The sequence below is a fragment of the Sturnira hondurensis genome, unplaced genomic scaffold (genome assembly GCF_014824575.4).
Source record: "Sturnira hondurensis isolate 20B ecotype Veracruz unplaced genomic scaffold, ASM1482457v3 Scaffold0010600, whole genome shotgun sequence".
NCBI lineage: Eukaryota > Metazoa > Chordata > Mammalia > Chiroptera > Phyllostomidae > Sturnira > Sturnira hondurensis.
In genome coordinates, this window is record NW_028083231.1 from 918,320 (window position 1) to 932,228 (window position 13,909).

The following is a 13,909-nucleotide window of genomic DNA, read 5'->3' on the forward strand; positions in this document are numbered from 1 at the left end:
CCCCGCCACCGCCTCTGTGCTGCTCCCTTGTACCTTGTTGATTTGTGGTCGTCTCCTCTCCTCAACTTCTGGTCATTCAGTGTCCGCTACAGTCTCTGGAGTCCTGCTTTCTTATATGCTGAGTCCCAGTTTAGCATCTGCTGTGTTCTTCCGCAGATCAGCCAGGTCCTTCACCGGCGCGTGGAGAGAAGCGAAATCCTTTGTCCTACTCCGCCGCCATCTTCCTCCATTCCTAATTATAATTTCAAAATGTTGCTTGTAGCTAGTATAGAAGTGCAATTGATTTTTATATGTTGCTATTGTGCCCCATGACTTTGCTGAATTCCCTTAGTTTTGGTAGTTTCAGTGTGGATTCTGTGGGCTTTCTATAGGAATGTTTTCATTGTTGGCAAGTGAAGACAGTTACTTCTTTAAGAAAAGCCATTAACCCAATGTTATTGTTTGTGAAAACTTAGTTTCAGTTCATGAACCTCAGTTCATCTTATGTAAAATATGGGTAATAGTAGTGCCTACATATCATTTGGTTATGGGCATTCATTTAGCTAGTGGATATAAACCACTCAGCATAGTGCCTGGCATTTAATAAGTCCTATCTTTTATTTTTTTAGATAATCACATAATTGAAAATACAGTTGTGACTGTGATAAGTTGTCATGAATTCCAAGGACACTGTTCCTAATGCCAAAAGTGTATATATTTAAGACATTTATCAATTATTCCTTTTTAATTTTGGGCGGCTGGGGTAGGTGGATCAACAGAGGAAATGTTCAATGTATTCTAGATATGCTAGTTCTAAAGAGGTTTTTCTCCAACTGGGAATCTCTTGGACAAGTCAGGAAATGGAGTGAAAGGGTCCCCAAATGGCTGAAAACTAGAACATAGTGCAAATGGAACTGAATCAAAGCACTCATTAATAATGATAGTACTAATCAAAAGCATAAAAAATTAACATCTATTGAGAACTTTCTATGTACCAAGTACTGTGATAAGCACTTTAATCATTTCATTCTATTATGTAGGTGATATTACTATCTCCACTTTACATATGAGGAAATTGAGTGTTACAGAGGTTTAAAAACTTGCTCAAGATCACATGACTAAATGATAATAGAGCTGGGATTTGAACCCTGGTAACTTGGCTCTAGAGTTTGTCCAGTTTGATGTCTACACTATATTGCCTTCCATGACTAAACTGTACTCAGACATACACATGCATAAGCACATGCATGTACACACTCATACTTATGTTTTTTCTTATACTGTCTTTTCAATATGCATTGAATAATCTAAAAGTAAAATACATTAAAAGTGAATATTCCTGGGTGGTGTAGCTCAGTGGATTGAGAGTGGGCCTGCGAACAACACGATCGTGGTTCGATTCCCAGTCAGGGCACATGCCTGGGTTGCAGGCCAGTTCCCAGCAGGGGACTCACAATAGGCAACCATACATTGATATTTCTCTCCTCTCCTTCCCTTCCCCTCTAAAGATAAATAAATAAAATCTTTAAAAAAGTAAATATTAATTCAGAATAATTGACACCTTCCAGATTCTTCTTTCGCTATCTACCATTTGCTCAATAATGTTTTCTGGTCCTCTATTTTGTAGCAGCTACTGTACCAGTTGCTGAGGAAATGCAGTCAAATCCATACCACCATCCTTCTCTAAGGAGTTCACAGACTTGTAAACTTACAATGTTAGTAGAGACAAAGATGCAACCTGAGGTTCTATAGTTCTCATGAGTGGAAGGCTGGTGGTGTTTGTTTGTTGGCCTATCACAGGTATTCCTTGGCTTTGGAAGAATATCACAATTTAGTCATAACTATCCCTTAGCACAAAGACTGACCAAACTAGAATGCAGAGGCTCTCAAGTGAGATGAAATACAATGTCCCCCCAGGACTTCAGACAGCACTACCCCTCAGTGGGGAATAAGAATTCCTGTTGCTCCATATTGCTCAATTACAACTACCTTACATTGTCCAACAGGTTTAATATTTGATATCTGTTATTTGGTAAAGAATATGACAATTTGCTCAGAGTGAGATCTCCAATTCAGATCTGAAATTGCTCTTCTCAGAGAGTTAGAGATATTTTATATGCATTGCATTAGAAACATACATTAAAATCTTGTTTTGAAGATGTCATAATAAAAAAATTAAAAGCCCAGTTAAATCATTTTTAAAAATCCTATATGGAATCATGAACAGAGCCCACAATCCATTGTAAAGCCAGATTCGCTATGATATGCTTGTCTTAAGAGAGAAAAGCAAAAGGGAAGGGGAGAAAAAACCCCTGGAATTTCAAATACCTTAATCCTTTATCTTCCACAGAGATAAGATACCCTATATGACTTGTTTCATTTCCTTGCCTTTGGAAACATTGATATGATTTCCAGGTCTTTATACCACTGGCCAATAAATGACAGCTTGACTTCTTGATCTGAAAGTCTGTTGTGTAGCAGGTGTGCATGTTCCTACTATGCAGAGCCCTAGGGACAGTGAGTGACCTATGGTTTGGAAGTGGCCATTTAGAACCCAGGGCCATTGAGGTTTGCCTGGATGGACCTCCAGAATCATCTTTGAATGTTTTTTCATCTTTACTGTAGATCTTGGCATTCTGCCACCCTGAATATCACAGTACTTTCTAAATAATATAGATTGAGCTGAAATTTATTTAAATTTCATGCAGAAAACAGCTTTGCTTCAAAGCACAGCCATTTTCACGTTTAAACAATCCAAGATATGCACTTCTTATGCCCTACTCCTCACAGACACACGAACTGTTTCTAGCAACCCAAAACCCAGATTATTTCAGTTAAGAGGCTGTCCCTGACTATTTCAAGCAACTTGTCTTCAAAGCTTATGGCATGGGTGCACTTTTAAGTTTCTTACAGACTATCAGGGTTTAAGTATAGTTACCACAGTAGAAACCTGAAATTTTAACCCAATAGTAAATGTCAAGAGAAGTCACTGGTTTTAGGTTATTTTCAACCCCAGAATAAGAAAGTACCCACAAAAAGCATGAACATATGTTTTCATACTTTTGGGGGTCCATCAAGCATGGGCCTAACCCCAAATTCTGTTCTTTAAAACATTGAGATTATAAAATATATCTGATTTTTTAAAAGTTTTCAAATTCTTCTTTGAATACTCTAACTATCACTAAATCTAATAATGATACCTTATGTGTAAGTGGGTGGGAAGATACACTTACTCTTCTAAACATGTTGAAATATACAGAAATGTGCTGCGACTATCTAATCTAACTAGAAGAGGAGTAATACACATAGTGATTGATTTTGACTAAACTCTCTTTCAGCATTGGGAATTGATCCTTTCATTCAAACCATATTGACACAATACTTTTGAGAATGGTGGACATTCGCAAAAAAACAAAACAAAACAAAACTAGACTCAAGGGGCTTGGGATTGAGCCTTTCAATGCTATGAGTTATATCATCTTGGACACTTTACTTAAAGTGAGCATGACTTCCCACACTTCTAATGTGGGGAGTGAAGTAATGCAAGCAATTGAGTGTAGTGCTCATGCACAATCATCCAATGGCAGCACCATTCACTGTAATGTTTGAGTAATATCACATATCTATTTTATATATGATGAAACAAAAGCTTAGGAAGCATCAAGTGACTTTATCAAGTCATAAGACAGGAAATGGGAGGAGTGGGTTTTGAGCCACCTAGAAGTGAAGACTTGGAAGCTGAAGTCTCTCTGGGACAGTAACTCCCTCCCTGTCATCTGCCTCCCAGGGTTAAGTAAAGGCTAAATGTAAGGATGTGTGGAAATGGACAATAATATGCTATAATTCAAAAGTATTATTGTTGTCAGTGTTATTTGTCTTTGTACCTAAAAATAATTGTTCAATTGAAACTTTGTACAGGTATGGCAGATATGGTATAAGGAGTAAAGAGTTGGAGTTTAGTAAATCAAAAATCCTAGAGTGAAATTCCAGCTCTTTCAATAACTAAGTATGTGATCTTCAGCAAGCCATTTAACTCCTCTGGCATGAAATTTCCATCTCAAAGTCAGTTTAATTTTACAGAGGTATTGTTAGGATAGAAGATAATGAAATAACTGAATTAGAGAAGTGGCACTGTGCACAGAACCATGCAGGTGGGCTCCCAGTGTTAGTACTAGCAATGGCTGTGCAGCCATGGGTGTTTGGTTGTTTGAGCCATTGAGAGCACAATGCTGGGAGCAGTGATGGTGGCAATGGTGGTGATGGTGGCAATGATAATTCTGTCCTATCTAATATAGTTATTTTGAGGGTAAAATAGTTAATTCTTGCAAAATGTTTGCCACAGTGCTTGGAATATAGAAGATGCCTAGAAGTGTGATGGCTGTAATTAGTCATGCATAGTGCTCACGTGCAGTTCCTTTGCCTCCTTTCTCTCGGTACTATATGATGTATGAAAATGATTATTGGAGAAACCTAGAATGATATTTACAATTCCCAGGTATCCTAGATAATTTCTAGATATTAAGACTATAAGATACTTACATTTTTTTTCTGTGGAAAACCTAGAAATTTTACAGGACTGAGTATCTGGGATTTAAAAAAAAGTGGGAAATGCAGGTGGAAGAGTTGTAGGTTTTTTTCTGTATAAATAATTACCTTCGACACCTTTGTATCCTTTCCTTCCTCATCACTCTCTCATGTATCTTGGAACCTTAATTAAGGACCAGGTGGTGTATTAGGGGTTGTCCTGGTAGATATTTTGTATCAAGATTCCATGAGGTAACAAAGAAAATAAATTTTGTTCATTTGGTTTTTAGAAGGCATACCTCAATACCACCCTATTCCATCCCTCTGTCCCACTTTTTGGTAGCATATTTGAAGATGTCAATGAGATCACTTTGAGACCTTTTCCCTTTATTAGTCCTAATTATTAAAGTGGATGGATGAACCACAAAGAAAGGCATTTGTCAGAGTTTTCAACTGATTTTACAGATGTAATTGTGCAAGCATTTGTGGTATCCTACCAATACTATGCCCTACTCATCAGTAAAATGGAGAGACTTTTAGAAGTTCTGACAATATGGCAAGAGAAAACCATTTAACCATAATGTTCCTGATAACATAATTTTTGCAAAGGATCTGGCTTCTTGTGAAATACCTTTGATAGGATTAAAAAGCAGAATGAATAGTTTAAAAGCCAGGCAGATACTCCTTATCAACTTCAGTCTCTGTTTTTTTTTATTTTTGCTTGTTTTGTTTTTAATTTCTAGGAATGATTCATGGGCTTGTCTACAATGCTGCTATTTTTTTTCCTCACCTGGCTCTAGAGGACTTGTCAGCAGTCTAATTGATGAGTTTTGGTCCTGCAGCCATCTTGGGAATCTGAGAACAAGGCAGCATGTTCCAATGGGAATGCAGAATCCTGGCTTCCTCTCCCAGCTCTACCACTCTCTAGATAGGGAACTTTTGGTTAATATCTTCCCCTCCCTAAGCCTGGTTTCTTTTCACCTACCTATCTAACAGGATTGCTATAACACTTATATGAGGCCAATGCATTGTGTGAAAGTGCATTATAATGATCAATCACTGTGTGCATGAAAAGTAGCTCTGGTGGTAGCATTTTACAATCAAGCAACTGCAAAACTAGTGTACATATGTGCACATACATCTCATTAGATCAGACAGCATTAGAAGGACCTGATATTCTGGGATATAAAGCATGTGTTTGCACATGTACATGTGTTATCACGATATTATGTTCAATCATACAGCTGGAATCATGTTAACTTTGGTCCCTTTCTTACTAACTTCAATGTTTTCCACCAGCATTATTTGCTTCACTCCCACTTACTGTTCAAAATGTCGAGAACTTAGAAATAAGCCATTGGTTGATAACATTAAGAATAATTTTAGAGTATATAAAGCAACTTTCCAACTATCAAACACATTGGTAATCATGAAAGGTTATGGATCAACCTCTCATAGAAACAGACCTAAAATATCAGTTATTTCCTTTCACTTCAATAAGGCAAAATGGGGATTTCTTGAGATGGATGTTGTTTGGATTACAGTCCACCGAAAATAACCACATAGAAATTTTATATGGTGGTATGTCTCCTACAGTCATTGATCCTTCTGCTTACCCAAAGGGAGCATCTTACAGGAATGGTGACATAATCTGGCTACATTCCCTGAGCTGAGGATGGATCTGTGCTTGTTTACAGAATATCTATATCAGCATGCACAGTATAAGAAGACCTATCTCAGAGATACTATTCTCATATGATACTTCCCCTGATCTAAACCCAAATGACAAGGAATAGTTTCATCTGTATTGTGATTGGTCCACTTTGGCATAATGCCTGGGCAAGAGCACACCTGACTTCAAATCAGCAGGACCATCTCCAAAGTACTCATGGATGGCTTTAGTGCAGGCCAACAGCATGCATTCAGGAGTCTGTCATGTTCTGGCTTTGTTATTGTGGCCCTTTGGACAACTTGCTCAATGTCACTTAGTTTGTTTTTGTCACTATACAATATAATACAAGTGACTCCCATGGGCTTGTTGTAAATTAAAAAAGATCCTGGCACACATTAGGCACTCAATAAATATGTTAGTTGAGGTATTGGTGTTTGCAGTGCAAGTGTAATTTTTCCTAACTTGTGAATTCCTTGATGGGAGGATGTGTGGTGCTTAATCCTGACTTACTACAGTGCCTTGTGCAGAGACTTACACACAATAGGTGCACAATTCATTTTTGTTGAAAGAAATGAAAATGTGAATGAATGACTATAAACATGAATGGAAATCAGGTGGAAGAGATACTTGACTTTCACCAAAGAGAAACAGATGTTTGCTTCTAATTATGGTGTCAAAAAATCTACCTGAAATATATAAATCTTGGTACATGAAAAACTACACAAAAATAAAATGTGATCTTTCAAGATTTTATTGCTACCTGAGCAAAAATACCCACATTTTTAGCTTTTATAATAAAAATGGAAACTATAGCTCCTATTGAAGGGGACCCCATTTTGAACCGTGTTCCCTATCAAACACCAGCAGCTTCAAAGTGTCTTGTTGTGAACATTCCAAATGCCAATATTTCTTGTTGTCACACTAGCCAATATACAATCTTCAAAATAAAATCCTCTTGATGTCAGATTACTTTTCTTAAGGACCTCATGCTGATTCATTTCAAACTTTGAATTACCTTTAATTCATAGCTTGAACATACTGCCAAATTTTGCTTTCTCTGCTCCCAAGTGGCTGTCCCTGATACAGTGGAGAACTTCCAAAAATATATTATGTCCTTAGAAAAAGTTGGCAAGCTCTGAGATTCCAAGCATAAGGCAGATTAAAAGCTAGTATTGGCATATATCTCAGTTTGAAAATCAAAATGGCTGCAACCAGTGAAAGTTACCAAAATTACCAGTTTACCAGTACAGTTTAGTCTAGTTTTCGTAAACAAAACTGATGAGTACTATTTCTAAATACAAAGTACCAAATCATGTATTCTGATTAAGAAAATAGCAGTCATCTTTCCCCCTGTCTCCTTACACAGTCACTTTGCAACCAAAATTGTATCTAAGTAGCAGATCAAACATCAATTTAGGGAAGAATATATGAAATTGGTAGAGATATGGATTATTGCTTTGCAATAAGGCACTGCAATTCTCAAATTTCAAATCAGAGACTCAAAGGAAATGTTTTTGATGATAATAGTTTTTACAGAAGTTCGGTTAGGGTTGTAATGAATGTGAGGTTATTTTTTGGTAAATTTTTAAAAATTCATCTAGGAAATAATGTCAGGTTTGTTATTGGTTATAACAAACTGGAAAACAGTCCATATTTCTGTTATCAATGGTAATTCAATCTTCATACTACATAGACAAAAGTTTAGAAATAATGTTTTATTTAGTATCACCTAAAACAGAGAGGTATAATTTCTTATGGGACTTCTTCCCACTAACTTCAGCTCTACAAGTCAATCAATCCATTTGAAAGTTGTCTCCAGGTTTAAAAGGTCAAATGTGGTATACCAAATCCCTGAACTCATCAGATCCCATGAAGAAGAAGGGCAGCCTGGTGGGAAAAGAGAGGGCTTTGAACCTGCACAGTCTTTAATCTGCATTGACATTTTCCCACCAAGAAGCAATGTGACTTACTTAGTCCTGCGTCCTCATAGCCAAATTATCCATTCAAGATAAGGGTACATGGTTAGCTCATCTTCCCAAAAGACTGTGCTCATTTTATGTGCAGAAATTGTATTTTAGTTCTCCCTTTCTCATTTGTAATATGTGAATCATTTGAAGTTCCTCCAGGATAGTTTGCAAGTGTAATAAGGTGATGAATGTAAAAGTACCTAACATGGGCCTGCGGCTCCACCTGGCACATGTGCACAATAGCACAATGATTATTGTCTGAGACTTCTGCCATTCCTGTGGTAGTATAAGTCCTTTCCTCTAAACTAGTGCTATATCCAAAGATTTGTTCATATGGTATGTATACCCATCACCCACAAGTAACCTAAGGCTGGCCACAACTAGTCTGTCTCTATAAGATCTTTCATCTATTCTTTGGGTCCATAACTGGGATATTTTCAAACCTGTAGCTAATACCGTAAGTGGAGGAACCAGTTTTATGGCAAGAAAAGAACATATGCCTTTATATTGAGCCTTTATGGAAATTGTAGGCATTCTCCATAGCATGGCTTAAAACATAGGAGCTGCTTGAGTAAAAAAGTGTCCGGATGGTTTCCAACTGGACATAGTCCAGATACTAACAACCAAGTGTAATAAAAGAACTGGATATTTGGAGTTACTCTATTTTCAACAGTACTCACAAAATTAACTGAAATGAAGGACTGACAAGATGGATACCCTTACGTTCATGGATGCTATCTGCAAGTGTCTCAGGGTAACCAAATATACCTTATCTGTTATTATTTAGGATGACTCATAAAATTCCAACAAGGACACAAATTTTTGTAAAGCTGTGGCATTGACATGATGAAACAATCCAATTCAAGAAAATTCAAGTTCTTTCGGTTTGTTTTGGTTTCTCATTAGTGAGAAATAGAGTTTTCTCCTCTATTGCTCATTAATGACTTAATTAAGGAAATTAAAAGTGACACAGTATCTGGTGTGTCCATTTAATCCCTGAGTCTCGTTACTGAAATATATGGCTGTTTTAGATACAGAACAGGCATAATGTTATTAGATAAATACATAATTCAAAAGCCTCAGAAATACAATTTGATCTTCATAAGCTCATGTTCCACTCTCTTTTTTTTGGGGGGGAGACACCTTCTTTTTAAGGAAGCTAGTATCTCCACTAGATTTAGAAGACCTGGATAAGGCCTGTTCTAAGACTAATACAGTTCAGAGCCACAGAGGCTGGGGCAATAGGGAATCAAAAACTGCTGGCTCTTCTTTCCTACAGAAATTATTAAGGGTTAAATTAAATTTTATGTTGTTAAGTTAAGTTACTAAAGAGTATGACTATTTACATTTGAATTCAAATAAGTGTTTGCATGTACCTATATGTGTATACACATATGCAAATTAATTTGCTTAATTTCCTTTAAGGGGCCCTATTTGTATACTTTAAAATAAAAATAAATCTCTCTGTGATTTCAACTCATAGCCTCTGAATACTAAGTCAGTGCTTTCCCCCCAATACCATATCTGCCATGGAATAGAGACTCAAACCCAGGTCTTAAAATTCCCCCAGTCCGATGTTCTTGCCTCATAGACAGTGAGAATTCCAGTTGGACAAGGTAGGATGCAGCCCCATGAATGTACATCCCACAAAAAACACTGTGTGTCAATGGAATATACTAAGGCAGGAAAGACCCTATTCTCTAAAAGGGCCAGAGATATCAGGGGCTTTCAAGAACACAGAGTGAGAATCTAAGAGGGCAGAGGAATGAGTGGAAGTTACACTAACCTCCTCCCCGGACCAATATGGAATTACATCTAAATCGTGAAGAAATAATTTGGAATAAACAACTGAACAATAGTGGAAGAGAAGCCTTATAACCATGGACAGACACAAGAAAGCTTCAACACAACATGACTGGTAAGGAGTGCAGAGGAGGCGTGAGAGGGCTAGCTGGGCTGCCAAGGGTAGCAGCTGAAGTGCTGGAAGGATATTTCAGAGGTTGAGGCATCCCCCTGAGAAGTGTGAGGTCTCAAGCCTGACCTAGGCTCCCCAGCCTACAGAGCGAGAGCCCCCAAAGTATGCAGATAACATTCAGCTGTGAAAAGTGGCAGAGTTGCTCCCTGCTGAAGATGGACAACTGGAGATGCAAAGAGCCATTTGAGGACCAACTCATAAATTTTTCATATGCAGCCACTTACCCTGTGCTCTGGCAAAACAGGGGCAGAGTGGACAAGAGACACTTAAGAGACAGAGCACAGTGCCTTTGAGGAGAGAACTGAGAGAGCAGCCACTAGGATCCCAAGGTTGTGTCATCACCCATAATGCAGGAACCATCTTGCTCAAGCAGAGCAGTCTTCTCAAGTGGCATGAGCCTAAGGGAAAGAAATAAGAAATAGCCCTGCCCCCAGAAGGGCCTCTTCCCCACCATGTGGTGCTTAAGCCTGAATGCTGATTTCAGAGTGACTGGATTAACGACTGAAGGAGTCAGCCACATGCAGTATATCTCTAGTAGTCTCCAATGGGCTGCCCAAGGCCAGACTGGGACACCATCTGACATCACCAGAGGCTTATCCAGAAAGAAAAAAACAGTGGTAAATACTAGATGTTACTGAGACAAAAATCCACCAGGGTCTTCTCCATGATTGGTGATATTTTCTTTACTGCATAGTTTTTTAACATTCATTTCTGGTCCTTCAAGTTTGTGCATATTAAGTCATTAAGTTTTATATTATAGTTTATTTCAATTTGCACATTTTGTTCCTCTCCTTTCTTACCCAATTTTACCTTCATCTTTCCTTTTATTTTCATTTTAAGTTTTGCTTTCTCTCTTGCTACAACTTCTTTCCATTCTGTGCTTATTATTTCTTCCCCATCTAACCTCTCAAAACCAATTTTCTTGTCAATTTTCATTTCACATTTTTCCTGCTCTTAAAATACCTGTGTTTGCTATACACCTTTAGCAATTTTTATGGTAGTTGTGAATAAGGTAGTTGTTGCATTTTTCAATTTTGTTTCTAGATCTTTACTCTTCCTGTATGTCAAATCTCAAATTTTAATGCTCCTTGTTTCTACCCGATTCTGTCTTCATCCAGCCCATTAATTTTTTCTTGGTCCACTTTTAATATTTTTCTGTGTTACCCTGTTATTTTTCCTCTTTCATCCTGCCTTTTTCCCCTTTTTTTGACTCAGATTTTAATTGTTCTCTGTCATAGCCTGGATTTCCTTCCTCAGTCTTAGTATTCCCTCTCACACTACCATCTCAAAATCACTTCCCTTTCTTCTAGACATCTCTTAAACTTTTCTTTCTTTATACCCTCTTATTCCCATCACACCTATATCAATTTAGCTCATTTATTGTTGATAGTGCTGTAGTGAATCTTTTTCTCCAATTTTGTTTCTGTTTTGTTTTATGATTTATATTCTTTTTTTCCTTTTTCTGTCTCTCTCACTTTATTTTTAAAAGTTTCTGCTTAAACATGTACTCTACCCTCTCTTACTCCATTCTGCCTTCTTCATTGCCTTTTTTATTTATGGTGCAATTTTTACATTCCCTCTTCACATTTGTAGAATTTCCTACTGTTATTAATGTCCCACCCTCTCCCCTCTCAAAATTATTTTTCTTTCAGTACATCATCTCATATTTGCTCTCCTTGCTTGTAATAGCCTTAACCTCTTTACAGCCTTTTTAATACTAGGTCATTTGTTGTTGGTAGTGGGATTGAGGGTACAGTTATATTTGCAGGTTTTGGTTTGTTTTGTTGTTTCGTGCTTTTGTTCTGGCAGCACCTGCATGACAACATAGAAGACACAGTGGGCGGAGTAACCTTCATTCAGCCTGCTAGAGGGAAGAAACGAAAGAATGACCAAAAACAATCAAAACCCAATTGTGTACAAAAAATCAAACATAAATGGTATTAAGGGCATCCCAAGGGCATCAGTTCAAAAGATCAAGGAGAGTGCAACACTGAATCTCAGAGGTCTCCAACCGTAGAAGTTCACACCACAAAGACAGGGAGTCAAAGCAGATCAATTTAAGAAGCAAAAGCAAACAAGAAGAGTTTCCCCTAAAACGGAAAGACAAAGGAATTACCCTCAATCAAAAGGAAAGGAGGAATCCCCATAAACAGTACTAAATTAAAGAAAGGCAAATAAATTATGAGAGGTTGGGTTCAAAACAATGGTTACAAGGAAGGTCAATGAGTTCAGTGAGAATTACAAAGAACTACAAGGAACGTACTGCAAACTACATCAGCATGATACAGTACAAAAGAACTATCAATAAGAGCCAGGTGGAAAGAAGAATACATTTTTTGAATTGAAGAACACAGTGGAAGGAATAAAAAGAAGGATAGATGAAGCAGAGGATCAAAGCAGTGAGCTGGACAACAAAGTAACATAAAATCCCAGAAAAAGCAAAAAAAATGAAATAAGTCAAAAATAGCAGAGGGGTTAAGGGAGCTACAGGACAGCATGAAACATAATAATATCCATATAATAGGGATACCAGAAGGAGGAGAAGAGTAGCAAGCGATAGAAAACCTGTTTGAAAAAGTAATAATGGAAAATTTCCCTAATTTAATTAGAGAAAAAGTCACACAAAACCCGGAAACACAGAGTCCAAATCAAGAGGAACACAAAGAGTCCCACTGTGAGACACATCGTAAATAAAATAGCAAAGCCCTGGCTGGTGTAGCTCAGTGGATTGAGCGTGAGCCTGCGAACTAAGGGATAAGAGTTCAATTCCCAGTCAGGCCACATGCCTGGTTTGCAGGCCAGTTCCCAGTGAGGGACACATGACAGGCAACCATACATTGATATTTCTCTCTCTCTCCTTCCCTTTCCCTCTCAAGATAAATAAATAAAATCTTCAGAAAAGAATTAAAAAATGGCTTAATTCCAAGACAAAGAGAGAATTTTAAGGGCAGCAAGGGAGAAACAAGAAGTAACATACAAGGGAACCCAAATAAGACTAGCTGAATAAGAATAAGCTGAATTCTCAATGGGAACACACCAAGCCAGAAGGGAATAGATGGCAAGAAATATTCCAAGTCATGAAAACCAGAGGCCTGCGACTAAGACTACTTTATCCAGTAAAGGTCTCAATTAAAATGGAAGGTGAAACAAGGATTTTCCCAGGAAAAAACGTTAAAATAATACACCTCCACCAAATCACCATTGCAGGATACACGAAAGGGTCTGCTGTAAAAGGAAGAAAAAGAGTGAGGAACACTGATAGGAAGGGAGTAAAATGGCAATGAATAAATGTCTAACAATAATAACCTAAAATGTTAACGGATTAAATGCTTGAATCAAAAGACACTCAGCAGCTGAGTGGATAAGAAAACATGACCCACATATATGCTGTCTAAAATAGACCTGCCTTAGAAAAAAGATGTACACAGACTGAAAGCAAAGGGTTGGAATAAAATATTACAATCAAATGGACAGAAAAAAATAAAATCCAGGGTAGCAATACTTATATCAGACAATATAGACTTCAAAACAAAGGCCATAAAAACAAACACAGAAGGACACTTTTCAATACTCAAGGGATGAATCCTTCAAGAAGACATAAATATTGTAAATATATATGCACCCAACATAGGAGCACCCAAATATATATGGAAAATCGTGGAGGAACTCAAGAGAAATACAGAAAACAGCATACTTATACTAGCGGATTTTAACACCCCACTATCAAAAATGGATAGATCTTCCAAACAAAATATCAATAAGGATATTTCAGCATTGAACAATGCCCTAGAT